Source organism: Petaurus breviceps, unplaced genomic scaffold, assembly GCF_028583685.1.
Source record: "Petaurus breviceps papuanus isolate PSGF00001 unplaced genomic scaffold, PetGlider_PUasm1.0 81, whole genome shotgun sequence".
Taxonomy (NCBI): Eukaryota; Metazoa; Chordata; class Mammalia; order Diprotodontia; family Petauridae; genus Petaurus; species Petaurus breviceps.
In genome coordinates this window covers 3453410-3466900 of record NW_027186546.1, presented here as the reverse complement: position 1 = coordinate 3466900, position 13491 = coordinate 3453410, and positions in this window count along the sequence as shown.

Here is a 13491-nt window from a genome sequence, read left to right as displayed (position 1 = left end):
GGTGAGGACTCTCAAAGTCCCTATAAATGATGATTCTCTCCTCTCACACAAGGCAATCCCACAGGCTATCCAGGTGGTCCAAAGCCCAGTTCACCAGGCAAATTGCTTGATTTCCCCACTCAGAAGAGATCAAGTACAAATGAGGGTGAGAATTTGATGTTCTACCCACAAAGAACAGAGGTGTCTGTAGACCAGGTATCAGGGTAGTCTGAAGCACCCAAATCTTTGCAAGGAGACACCAAATGGCCAGAGCAGAGTGGTGGTGGGGTAAGAGGCTTAATAGATATATCTTTCCCAGGGAGATTAGGGTATTGATACCAGAGACCATCGAATTAACACAGTCCTGGATCCCATGTATGTTTTTTAAAGTCCATGTCAGTATGAGATGAAAAAATCCCAGAAACTCTTCTAGGGATGTGATACTATTTAGTACAGGATACCTGGCAAATCAAGAGCTTTCTAGTGAGCTCCTGGTTGATATATGAAACCTCAAACTAGGAAAAACCCTCAACAAACTCAATGAATCTCCCTTCACTATAAATTCAGACTGATTTATGACTATAATAGGCATGTATAGCTGGTCCTTCTTTATCTGGTTTATATCCCTCAGGATGTCCCCCAAAACCTCTCACCTTCACTGGGGTTCAAAGTCTAACCCTAGTCAGGTCCTCCGAGATCGATGTCATGGGACACAGAAAGTCAGATTCCCTATCTCCCAGAGAGAAAAGGCTGTCACCTGGGCATGGGGTCTCTGATCTCCTTTGTAACTGATGGTACCTTTGTACCCAAATGACATTCAGGAGTTTGACTGCCCCCCACCATTAGTCTTTAAATTCCATAAAATCAAGAAAAAGGGAATTGGTGGAAGAGGGGTCACCATAACCATAATTTTCCCTGAGACAAAAATCTGTCTCCTCCTTTTAAGATGGGCTGTCTGGGAGGATAGCATTACTCATGACTGCTTAATATTAAGTAGACACAACCTATGAAAAGATTAGTGGGAGAAGTTAGTACAGGAATCATCCTCTAGTGTCTGCCTTCCTGTCAAACTTGAATCTCCTGGGGTAACAAGTTTTGGTGGGAGTTCCAGGGTAACTCTAAATGAAGCTTATTTTGCCCTCTTGCTGCCTCTCTTATCAAGCCTACAGGGCCAACCCTGGTGGTTCCACAGGGGCCGCTTATTTATACCATCAGTGAAATCCATCCCACAGAGCCCATAGTTTGTGCACTCTCGAATAAAAGGGACCAGTGTCTGGTCATCCTGCTGATGAAAACTCCTCATTCTTCCTTACCTCTCCACTGTTCTCCCTCCTCCTTCTAAGCTAGAAAGGAGGATAATAATACCAATAAGATCACCAAAACCCTCAGACTTCATCCAATGTTTTTGTCCCAGAGCACTTTGTCCCCACTTGCTAGGTCAGGATTTATAAGGATTGAGTCATTGAGGTAAATTGCAAACAAACAAATACAGTCTCCTTTTACTGAAAACAAACTAACACGGCATGAATATACATTGACAAGTACAGTTCTGTAGGTCCCCTCTCACAGAAACATACTCAGGTTGATAACTATGCAGGGAATACAAAGTCCATCCAGTCTAAAGAGCCACACCTCCTTCTTGATACTATTGTCAAAAATACTGGCGCAAATAGTACTCCCTACAAAAAGAGTGGTCCTTAGTGCATTTCGCCTCTTCCCCTCTCTCTGTCTCCATGGCTAAGGACTTCATGTATGTTTTAACTCACTCACACCGTGGGACCTCCTCAGCTTCTTCAGATCCAAAGTCTGGAGAGAGAAAGAAACAAGTATGCAAAGGTAGGCTTGATTGATTGCTGGCAATTCTCATCTGACTTATAGCTGAAACCCCCATTAGAGTGTGAGCTCCTTGAGAACAGGGATTGTCTTGCTTTTTCTCTTTTTATCCTCAGCACTTAGTGCCATGATTTGCACATAATATAATCTTACTAAATGCTTTTTCATTAAGTAATTTAGCTAGTCAACATTAGAAGGAACAGGCACAAAAGAAAAGAAAAAAATAGTAGTACTAGATGACAAAATTGGTGAAGTAATGGTACGACAGTGAAGTAAAAAAATGACTTTTAGATGTGGAATGAAATGATTGTCCCTGAGCATGCCCTAGAAGGAAAGCTCCCTTTTATGTCTCAACAAGATGTGACAGGTTATAAAGTCTTCATTGGCTTGCTAATGAGGACTTTGTTCAGCCACTGACCTATTTCACATGACTAACTACATTGGACTTGGCCTACCTACAGACCTGGAAGAAGGAATACTTACAGATCAAAAGGGAAAAGAGTGTGGCTAGATTTTATGTGCCACTAGAGGTAGTACCCACATTGATAAGATTATGTTTCCATAACAAAATCTTAAAGAATATTGTACTGATAACACTGAGTCCCAGAATACTACCAAGCCTCCTCAGTAAAATCCACAGCAGAGGGAAAGAGGTTAATTTAATGATCCACAATATGAAAACAAAGTGAATGAAAGCATGTATTGTCTAGAGTCTAGACAATCCTTTTATGAAGAAGATTTGCTCTGTAAAGTTTGGATTCAGTCAAAGGGCTGCACTTGGAGACTTAGAGGGCCACATGCGGTCTCAAGGTCACAGGTTCCCCACCCCTGGCTAGACTATAACATAATAACTGTCACTTAGGTAGTATTTTGAAGGTATACAAAGTCACATCAAGTCAATGTGCATTTATTGAGCTCTTACTGTGTACCAGGCACTATACTAAATGCTGAGAATATAAATACAAACAAAATGAAAAATAGTCTTACCCTCAAGAATCTTACATTCTAATATGAAAAGATAATATATAAAGGGGAGCTTAAAACCTGATGATAGGGGCATGATGAAGACCAGAGAGTGAGAAATGAGCATGGCTAATAGATATCCACTGATTGGGGAATGGATGAACAAGTTTGGTACATGATTGTGATAGAATATTATTGTTCTGCAAGAAATGACAAGGGGGATGGTTTCAGAAAAAAAAAAACTTGGGAAGACTTACATGAACCATTGTAAAGTGAAGTGAGTGGAATCAGGAAAAAGTTGTACATAGTAATGGCATAATGTAACAATGGTTAATTCTGAAAAACTTGGATCCTCTGACCAATACAATGATCCATGATAATCCCAGAGGACTCCTGATGAAAAATGCTATCCACCTTCAGAAAGAGAGAGAGAATTAATAAAATCTGAGTACAGATTGAAGCATACAATTTTCGCTTTATTTTTCTTATTTTTTTTGCAACATGATTAATATGGAAATATGTTTTGCATGACTTCACATGTATAATGAGTATCATATTGCTTTACCTTCTTAATGGGAGGGGGAAGGGAGAGGAAGGGAGAGAGAGAATTTGGAACTCAAAGTCTATTTAAAAAATGAATGTTAAAAATGTTTTAATAAATGGAACAAAAAAGAATAAGCATTGCTAGCCTGTGCACTTCATTAAAATAAAGGTTCCAGGAGGAATTCACTAATGGGAAGAGAAGGCACCATTTTCTAGGTTGAGAATGTGAAGACCTGGCTGTCTTTGGCTCAGGAGTCATTTCCTTCATTCTTCCTCATTCTCTTTTTCCTCTTCCTCATCTCATCCTTTCATTTTCCATTCTCTTGTCTTGGGGAAATCCAGAATCTAGAAAGTATCCTCTCTAGATACAATTGGTTGCCTCTTGAGAGACCTACCTTTCCCAATCGGAATTCTTTTGACTAGATAGTGTAAATATTAGCCCCATTTTACAGTGAAAGAACCCAAGCCTCACAAAGTTTAAGGAAGTTCCCCATGACCAAATAACTAATGTGTATTAGATGATATTCCAGAATGTCTCCTAATTTAAAGTCCTCAATACCATGCTACCTTTTGGTTGGGAGCTTGTTGATCAAGTCTGTATACCTATGAGCTGGGTTCACAATTAAGTGATGGGATGGGACCTGGCTGGATCATATTTGGGAAATTACATAGTTCTCCTATGCTTCAATACTCCAAGCTGCTCACTGCTGCAAGAGCCAATCATTTTAATAATACTATTCTTCTGATGATACCGTAGAGCACTGAATCACAGAGAACCCTAATCTCAGAAGAATTAAAATTACAAATAACCCAAAGGGCAATGAGAGGAGTGTGGTGGGTGTAAGTAGGCTGTAGCATGAGAAATGACATAACAAACAAAATTTTGTTCCATGTCATCAGGATATAACTGACAAGAAGGACTCTAATTTATATCATTTCATAGCCTGTGATTCTGTAAGCATCTTAAGAATGATGATAACAGTAGTGTTAATAACTTTAAATTTCAAAACATGTTGAAACTGAAATGTCAAATAGGCAAATAACATTTTTGCATGTTAAAAATCTTTGTTGTGCTTCTCCTACTAGAAAATGTTTAATAGTTCTGAGGATTAGTCACTGCCAATGCAAGCTAGTTGCATTTAAAGCATCAAAATCATTTGAGAATATTAAATGATAAATACAAAAAATATTAATCGTCATTTATTATTAGAAAAACAGAAACAATAAAGTATTAAAATGTGGTAACATAATAAGGACATTTTGTGGTTCTAGTACCAAAATACTGAAATAGCTTCAAGAGTTTGGCTTCAGCGCAAACAGGAAACTGATCAAATCAACATTTGGCTAGATTTAATGAAGTGATAAAAGTAGAGGAATAGGAGAGCAGGGGGGAGGGAGGGTGGAGTTAAAGCTACGGGTTAAGAACCAAGTTCATGGAAATTTTATGTTCAATTACAAGACTGATTCTGAAAACGTACTTTAAATCTCTCCAATCAGTGTTCATGAGAATCTGTACACAATACTGACTTAATGTCTTTGGGAACAAGTGTAATATCAAAGAGCAACAGTCACAAAGAGGGTCAGTGAAAAAGTCTCAATATTTTCTAGACTAAATTCAATAGTATATTTCTTTTTCTGGATATTTCTACTTTGTACACTTATTTCAAAATCAAGGAAATGTAACTATTATTGCAATAACATATGCTATATGGAATCATCTTAACATTGTGATTGTTACTTTACTCTCTCTATGCCTTGGGGTTCTTCTGTGGGATAGGAGCTGAGCAATATAAAGGGGAAATGGAATTTGAGACAAGGTATAGCCAAATGCCAGTATTAAAGGGTGTCAAAGTCAAGACAGTAGAGCTTGAAAAAAGTTTTATATACCCTAGGCAAGTGAAAATTCCAAGGCCTGTGTCTTATTGTGCACAATAGATTCTGAGCCTTCATTATAGTATATGTGACTGGCTATATGCCAAAATAAATAGGTGTCACGGAAAGTGGAATTACCTGGTATCAAAAATATGTGCATTTATAAAGAATCATAGAAAGGCAGCATACTATAATGGATAAAGGGCTGGGCTGTGAAACCAGGAAGCCCTGAGTTCAAGCCTCTAACACATACTGGATTCCTGGGCAAGTCCTTTGTCTTCTCAACATACTAGGCAATTCTCTAAAACAACACATTTTGGAACGTTTAGTTGCTCTCCTGTATCAGTACAGGGATCAATACTTTCCTTACCAGAAGTTCCTCTACAACAATGAAATCTGCTGCCCAGTGTAATATTGAAGATTGCACCTCTTAATGTCTCATTTAGTTCTCTGCCCTAGGACCATGCTTACCTTACCCAACCTTATTCCCAGTTTTATCAGGAAATACACTAGCAAGAGTAAAGAGAGTAACATAACACTGTGAAAAAATCATAGCCAAGGCTAAGATAACTAGATAATGAGTCAATCAAACTAAAACCAGAGTCCAAATCCAAGATCATGAATGAGAACAAAGGTCATGATTAGGACATTAGGACAACATGAACGGGTTGAATCAACAATGCTGTCAGGCTCTCCTCTTTTTGTTTTTTGTATTTTTCAACTATCAAGTAGAATAGGACCAGTGTTTCCTTGAAGCTTCTTTCTTCCTGTGCATAACATAAGGAAGCTTTATCTAAAAGAAGACAAAGCTTCCCTCAGGACCTGATTGGTCAATGTAATTGTCCCTAACTTCCCTGACACAGGTTACTGGTCATCTGAGAAGCCCCAGCCATATGGAATCTAGGCCTCTTGAAATTAGTGGGTTTTTGAAGACCAGATGAGTAACTAACCTTTCCCTACATTGCTGTCAAGTTATGTTTCCAGCTGGAGAGGAGGGGGCCATGTCCAGAAAAGCTAATTTTCACTTTATCTTTGTTGCATATCCTTGCTGTTTTGGAGCAAAAGTAAAATCACCTTGTATTCAGTGTTCAATGACTTGAATGAATGTCTTATTTTACTCCTACATTGAATCTATTGAAGCTGTAACTTCACAGCATTCATTTTTCCCCTTCCCATTCTAACATAAATATTGTAAAACAAACAAAAAAACGGAAAGACTTAAGAACTCTGATCAAATAAATGACTGACTGAGATAACAGAGGGCTAATAAAGAAGAATATTGACCTGTTCTTGACAGAAATGATGGCAATGTAGAATAAGAAACATATTTTTGAACCCTATCAGTATATTATTTTTCTTGGCCTCTTTGCAAAGAACTGTGGATAGTACTCTAGGATTCAGGGGTTAGTAAACTGCTGCCCAAGGGCCAAATACAGTCCATGGCCTTGAAATGTAAAACAAAACAAAACAAAAGAAAACAGAAAAACACGTTTAGCTCATGCAAAGTAAACAAACGAAAAAGGTGGTATAAGTTGGATTTAGCCTTTGGGCAGAAGTTTGAAAACTGCCGTTCTAGGTAACAGATTTGATGAAATGCCTCAGCAAGAAATTTCCTAATTGTACCTGCAGTAATACACAATAAAATAATTTTTATTTGAAACTGAATTAGCCTAGATCTTTGAAGTCACATCAATTAATTTGTGTATTGGTGAGTTAGGATGTGTAGAACATTGCATATATTTTCAGACTTTTTTTTAATGTATTGATTGGTTTTTCTGATCATTTTTTCACTTTCTCTTTTTAAAATTTAAGCGATATTTTTTTATGGAATGGCTCTCAGTAGAGGTGGAGGATGTTGAAGGAAGGATTCTAGAGGATATTTTGATAATTTAAAAATAAAAGATTTCAAGTAAAGTATTTTTAAAAATGCGTATCCTGATGATGCACAAGTATCCCAGAGCCAAGTTCCCTTTCATTTGTACTAATGTGATTAACAAAAACAGGGATTGGCCTGTAATTTCACCGGTATGAGGGACTCCTGGATGAGGAAACTCCCCTTACTATTGCAGGTTGGCTTGGTCAAGTCAGGAAGTCAGCTACTGTCAGAAGTGGGGATTGAAGTTGGGTCTTACTGACTGCAAAGCTACTGTGTTTCCCCGAAAATAAGACCTATCCCGAAAATAAGCCCTCCCCTTACTGTGTAAGATTCCTCTAAAATAAGCCCTCCCCAGAAAATAAGCCCTATTGAGATTGCTACTGTAGTGAAGGTGATCCCCTGCGCTACACACTACATTACAGTACCCTCTGTATGCACCATCACACACCCCCCGCCCCATGAAACGCACGCCGCGCTCCGAGCTGCATCCAATCAGAGCTGCAGCAGTAAGCGCGTCATCCTGTTCTTCCCCAGTAATTTGCTTATTGAATGAAGGTACATTTTTTTGTTCACATTTACCTGTTTATTAAAATTGCTGTCAATGTTCATTAAAATAAGCCCTCCCCTGAAAATAAGCCCTCTGGCGTTTTTCTGTCCAAAAAAATAATAAGACAGTGTCTTATTATCAGGGAAACATGGTAGTTCACTATTACATTAGATTGTCACTCTCCACCAAAACAATATTAATTGGGTGTATATATCAAGTCATATGGGAAAGGAACAAGCATATTAATTACCTGCTATGTGCCAGGAATTTCTACTAAGCACTTTACAAATATCCTATTTAATCCTCACAATAACCTCCCAGCAAATAGGTGCTATTATAATCCCCATTTTACAGTTGAGGAAACTGTGGCAGACAAAGATTAAGTCACTTGCCCAAGGAAACACAGCTAAGGTGTCTAAGGTGGATTTAAATTCAGATATTTCTGACTCCGGACCCAGTAGTCTATCCACTGATAGATATGCTAAAGCTGATCCAATGTCCACAGTAAGTTTGGTACCACTATGGTGAGCTTCTGGGGGTGGGACAGGAATGAAGGTCTGGGAGTTGCTTCTACTGTCAATGATCCTGTGTATAATATTTCTTTATACATTAAATTCCTTAATTTTCTATTATTAGATACATATTAAAACTACAAATGAAAAAAAAAACAAATAAGCAAAAACAAAACCCCCGCTATAATTAATTATAGTATTTTGACTTCAAGAAAGGCCAGTACTCCAAACATTCCCTATATAGGCAGAATTTTACTTATGAAAATATCTTTATCAAAAAATATAATTTCTTTATCTTGCTTCTCTCCTGTTTCTAGCCATGACAAGAAGACTGTCTTCAACAGATTCACTCCTCATACAATATTTTTAATAATGTTTTTTCACAATTTAACAATTAAAATAGTTCTAACAAGAACTATTTGTCTTCCTTCTTTCTGTCTTCTTGGCAGGTTATTTCATGGATTCTTACAAATAAAAATGGGCCCACACATGAGCCCTGACTCCACAGGGGAAAGTAGCCCATAGGAAGACATTTTCAACTATAACAACCATTTTGCTGCAATATTCACTGGGCTCTGAAAGATACAGTAACAACATCCATAGTATGTGGGAGAACTCAGTGAAATAGGAGTTAGTTAGCTATGCCTATCCATTCATCCAATTTTTAATCCATCTTATTTATTCTACATCTAGCTTACATCTGACTGTAAGAATAGCTTGAGATGATTTGTTAGATGTTTGGTTAGAATTTAGGTTAAAAAATGTGTATATATATATATATATATATATATATATATATATATATATATATGTGTGTGTGTGTGTGTGTGTGTGTGTGTGTGTGTGTGTGTGTGTTTTCCCCTTTGGATCTCCTATGTTACTCACAAAAATAAAATAAATTTAATTTGGCATGACCTACCATCTGGCACGCTGGCTTTTTATAATCATTCGTTTTCTAGATAGTTACTAATTTCTCTTTAATGATCTTTTCTAGAATTCATACAGTAGAGACATCAAGCTCCATTAACTATATAATTCTCAAATGTCATTCTGTTGCTTTTAAAAAAAATTAAGGGAAGCACCCTTTTTTAGTCCTATGATATTTTTCTCATTTTCCATAATCACTGACAGTGAATCAGCACATCCTAAAACCTTGGCTTCTCAGGGCTTCCCTGCTGATCTGGAAAAAAAAAATCTGGCCTGTAATCCTGGTTCCCATATATCCAATATCTTAAGATTTCAGATCCAGGGACTCTGTCACCTACACTTAGAACCAAAATGTACAAAAACAACAGACCAAAGGCCAAAACATCTTTCTTAGGGTTACAGAGCCTGATGGGACAAGGAAAAGGTTGCTCTTCCTCCTGTCTAGCTCAGTGCATGGAGCCTATGCTACTTGTGAATGAGACTTACACCTCCTGGACACTCCTGGGAAGAAAGATGGAGATTGTCTTGGTTTGGTAGAGTTAGAAGATGCCGGGTGTTCCAACCACTGAATCAATGGAAAGAAGGTTACCTTATACATATGACAGGGGAAAGCAGAATGTTTTCTTCCAGAAACAGTTTTGTTCTGGGTCTTCTTTTCCCTCTCTACTACTTTACTTAGTGATCTCATAAGCTTCTATGAATTTAATTACTATGCTGATGATTCTTAATTCTATCTTTCCTGCCTCAGTCTCTCTATTGATTTCCAATCCTGCATCTCCAGGTGCCTTTTAGACATCTCAAACCGGATGTCCAGTAGACATCTCAAACTCAATATGTACAAAAGAGAGCTCATTATCTTTTCCCCCACACCTTCCCTCACCCCTCCTACCTTCCCTTTTATGGTAGAGGACAACACCCTCCTTTCAGACCATCATGCTCACAACCTAGACGTCATCCTGGATGTCTCACTATCTTTCCTCTATTCCTCTCCCTCCCTCCTCATAGCCAAGCTATTGCCAAGGTCTTTCTATTTTATCTTTGTAACATCTTCTGAATATATCCCCTTCTCTCTTCTCACACTGCCACTACTCTACTGTAGGTTCATATCACCTAGTACCTTGATTCCAGTAGTCTGCTAGTAGGTCTTCCTGCCTCAATCCACCCTACTACAATCCATCCTCCATTCAGCCTCTAAACGGATTTTCCTGAAATGCAGGTCTGTTAATGTCACCCCACCCCTCTACTCAAATAAACTCCAGTGGTTTCTTGATGCCTCCAGAAGCACATACAAAATGCTCTGTTTGGAATTCAGTCCTTTATAAACTACCCTCTTCCTACTTTTCCAGTCTTCTTACCCTTTATATCCACCCTACTGTGAAACAGGGCTCTTCTATTAAGGAGGCATAGCATTTTTTAGCTTCAGGCACTGCCTCTAGTGCTTTCCTTCTTAATTATTTCCTATTTATCCTGTGTATAGCTTACTTTTTTTGTCTGCATATTATCTCCCCCATTAGAGTATAAATTCCTAGAGGGCAGGGGCTGTCTTTTGCCTCTTTGTGTTGCTGCTGTTTAACAGCTCACATATAGCATTATTGTTGTTCAGTCATTTTAGTCATGTTCAACAAGAAGCAGACACTAAATACATTTTCATTGATTGATTGATTGCTACCTCCCTTATGGGTGCCTCCACCTTACTGGGCATGCATGAAGTCACATTATATAAAGGAAAAATAAAACAGATCATTCACTCAAGGAGCTTACATTCTACCAGGGAAGATGACGTGTGCATACATGTTGTTGTTTAGTCATTTTCAGTTATGTCCGGCTCTTTGTTTCCCCATTTGGGGTTTTCTTGGCAAAGACACTAGATTGATTTGCCATTTCCTCCTCTAGCTCATTTTACATATAAGGAAATAAAAGCAAACAGGTTTAAGAGACTTGCCTAGGAACCTATAGCTATTAAGTGTCTGGGACTGGATTTGAACTCACATCTTCCTGGCTCTCGGCTCAGCACTCTATCTACTGTGCCACTTAGTTGTCTCATACATATATAAAAATATGCAAAATAAATATTAGGTGTATGAGGTAATTTCATCAACAAGTACTAGTGTCTGAAGGGTTTAGGAAAGTTTTCATGTAGGAAGTGCCATTTCAGCTGACCTCTCTAGGAAAATAGGGATCCTAAGAAGTGGATGTGAAGAGGGGGGTATATGGAAGGCAGTCTACACTAAGGGACGGAGAAAGGAGATAGAATATTGTATGTGAGGAATAAGAAAAATGAAAGTTTGGCTGTAAATGGAAGTAAGATAAGTAATCAATGAGATTTAATAAGCCTAGGATATACTGGAGTCAGATCGTGAAGGGATTTTAATGGTAGAGGAGTTTATATTTGACCCTAAAGGTCATAAGGAGCCACTGGACATTATGGAGCATAGAAATTATATGATAAGACCTATACTTTGGCACTGTGTGATGAATTGATCATAGAGGAGAGAGACCTGAGGCCAGTTTGGAGATTATGGCAACAATCCAAGTCAAAGATGATGAGGAATAAAAGCAGAGTTGACATGCTTAGAAATTTTTCAGTTGACACAAAGCTGAAAGGAATATGTTGGTGACAGAAGCAGAATTTAAAAAAAAAAAGTCATATCAGGATTGAAAGTTGAGAAAAGGCATACAATTTAATAAGGGCAGCTAGGTGGAGCAGTGAATAGAGCACCAGCCCTGGAGTCAGGAGGACCTGAGTTTAAATCCAGTCTCAGACACTTAACGCTTACTAGCTGTGTGATTTTGGGCAAGTCACTTAACCCTAACTGCCCTGCCTTCCCCCATCCAAAAACAAAATTTAATAGCCGCACACATAAAAGTCTTACACTTGGGTTCAAAATCAGGTTTGTGAGTACAAGATGACAGAAGCACAGTCACACAGCAGTTCTGAAAAAAATTTTGAAGCAGGAGTGTAAATAGGTTACAAGCTCAATATGAACAAACAGGATGCTATAGAACCCCCAAAATTAGTTTCATCAAGAGACAAGTCCAGGATTTAGAAGGTGACAGTTCCACTTTGCCCTGATCAGACCATACCTCGAGTAATGTCGTCAGTTTGAGAAACTATATTTTAGGAAAGATATTGATGATGTGGAAAAAGTCCATAGGAAGCCACCAGAAAAGTGAAAGGTATTATGAATTCATGTCATTTGAAGCAGTTATCTTCAAGCATGTGAAAAGTTGTCTCTTAGAAGAGAGATTACACTTGGTCTCCTTTCCCTAGGGACATAGAATTACAAATAAAAAGTGGAGCTTTAAAAAGATAGATTTAGGTTTGCAATTAAAACAAAACCAAACCCTGATAACAAATAGACCTAATGCAAAGTGGACCAATGGATGGGAATACCATAGTGGGGATTTTTAGTCCTATTTTAGGTTAGGCCTCTCCTCTGAGATTCTATAACTCCTCCTTCTCCCAGCTTCATAAATCTATTCTGTTAGCAAGTCCCATTGATTTTTCCTTTCAAATTTTACGTATTTATTCCTTCATTTCCATTCCTGCTTCCAGCTCTGCGGGTCATGATTTCATTGTCCCACTGTTGTGTGGGTGCTATTTCATTTTTATTTTAGTTTCTTCAGCATCTCGCACAGTGCTTCACACATAGTAGGGACTTTATTATTATAGATGCTTGGTGATTTGTTGACGACTCTGCTAGCTTGTTGCTATCTTTTTCCCTTCAGTCTCCCCCTTCTCTATTCTATCCTGAACAAAGCTAGCATACTAAGCTTTTTCAAATACTGCCTTGATCATGTCAAACCTCAGTCAAATATTGTCAATAGCTCCTCACTGCCTGAAGGATAAAGTCCAAATTCCTCAGCCAGTTATGTAAAACCCTCCATACACAACCCTCTAACTTTCTTCCTAGTCTTATCTCCAACTACTCATCTTGAACTCTGTGCTTTAGGTGTTTTTTTCTTTCCTCTCCCCCAAACATTTCTTGGTGGGTTTTTTTTGTACTTCTTCACTTATTTCATTCTTTTATTGCCTCTCCTTTCTTTCTCTTCATTGTGTTTTTAAGTCCAGGTCATTTAAAAATTAATCTCTTATCTGGCTTTCTCCATAAACTCTTTACTGGTTACTGAGGTTGTGATTCCCTTTCTCTCTTTTCTTAAATATTATGGAAATTCTTTTCATGATAATGAGAGATTCACTTTACAGTTACATATTACACATTTATAGTATTATATATTATAATACATATTATTTATATTACATTTTATTATAATTTGATAATATAATATTTATATTATTGTCTTGAAATGAGAGATTGGTAAAGCATAGCAGAATACCTGGACCAGAGCAGGTGCTATGTAAATACTAACTGTTATTATTTTAAAATGTCATTATTGTTGTTTAATTTTTCATGTTTTAAAATCTTGTCTTTTTAACT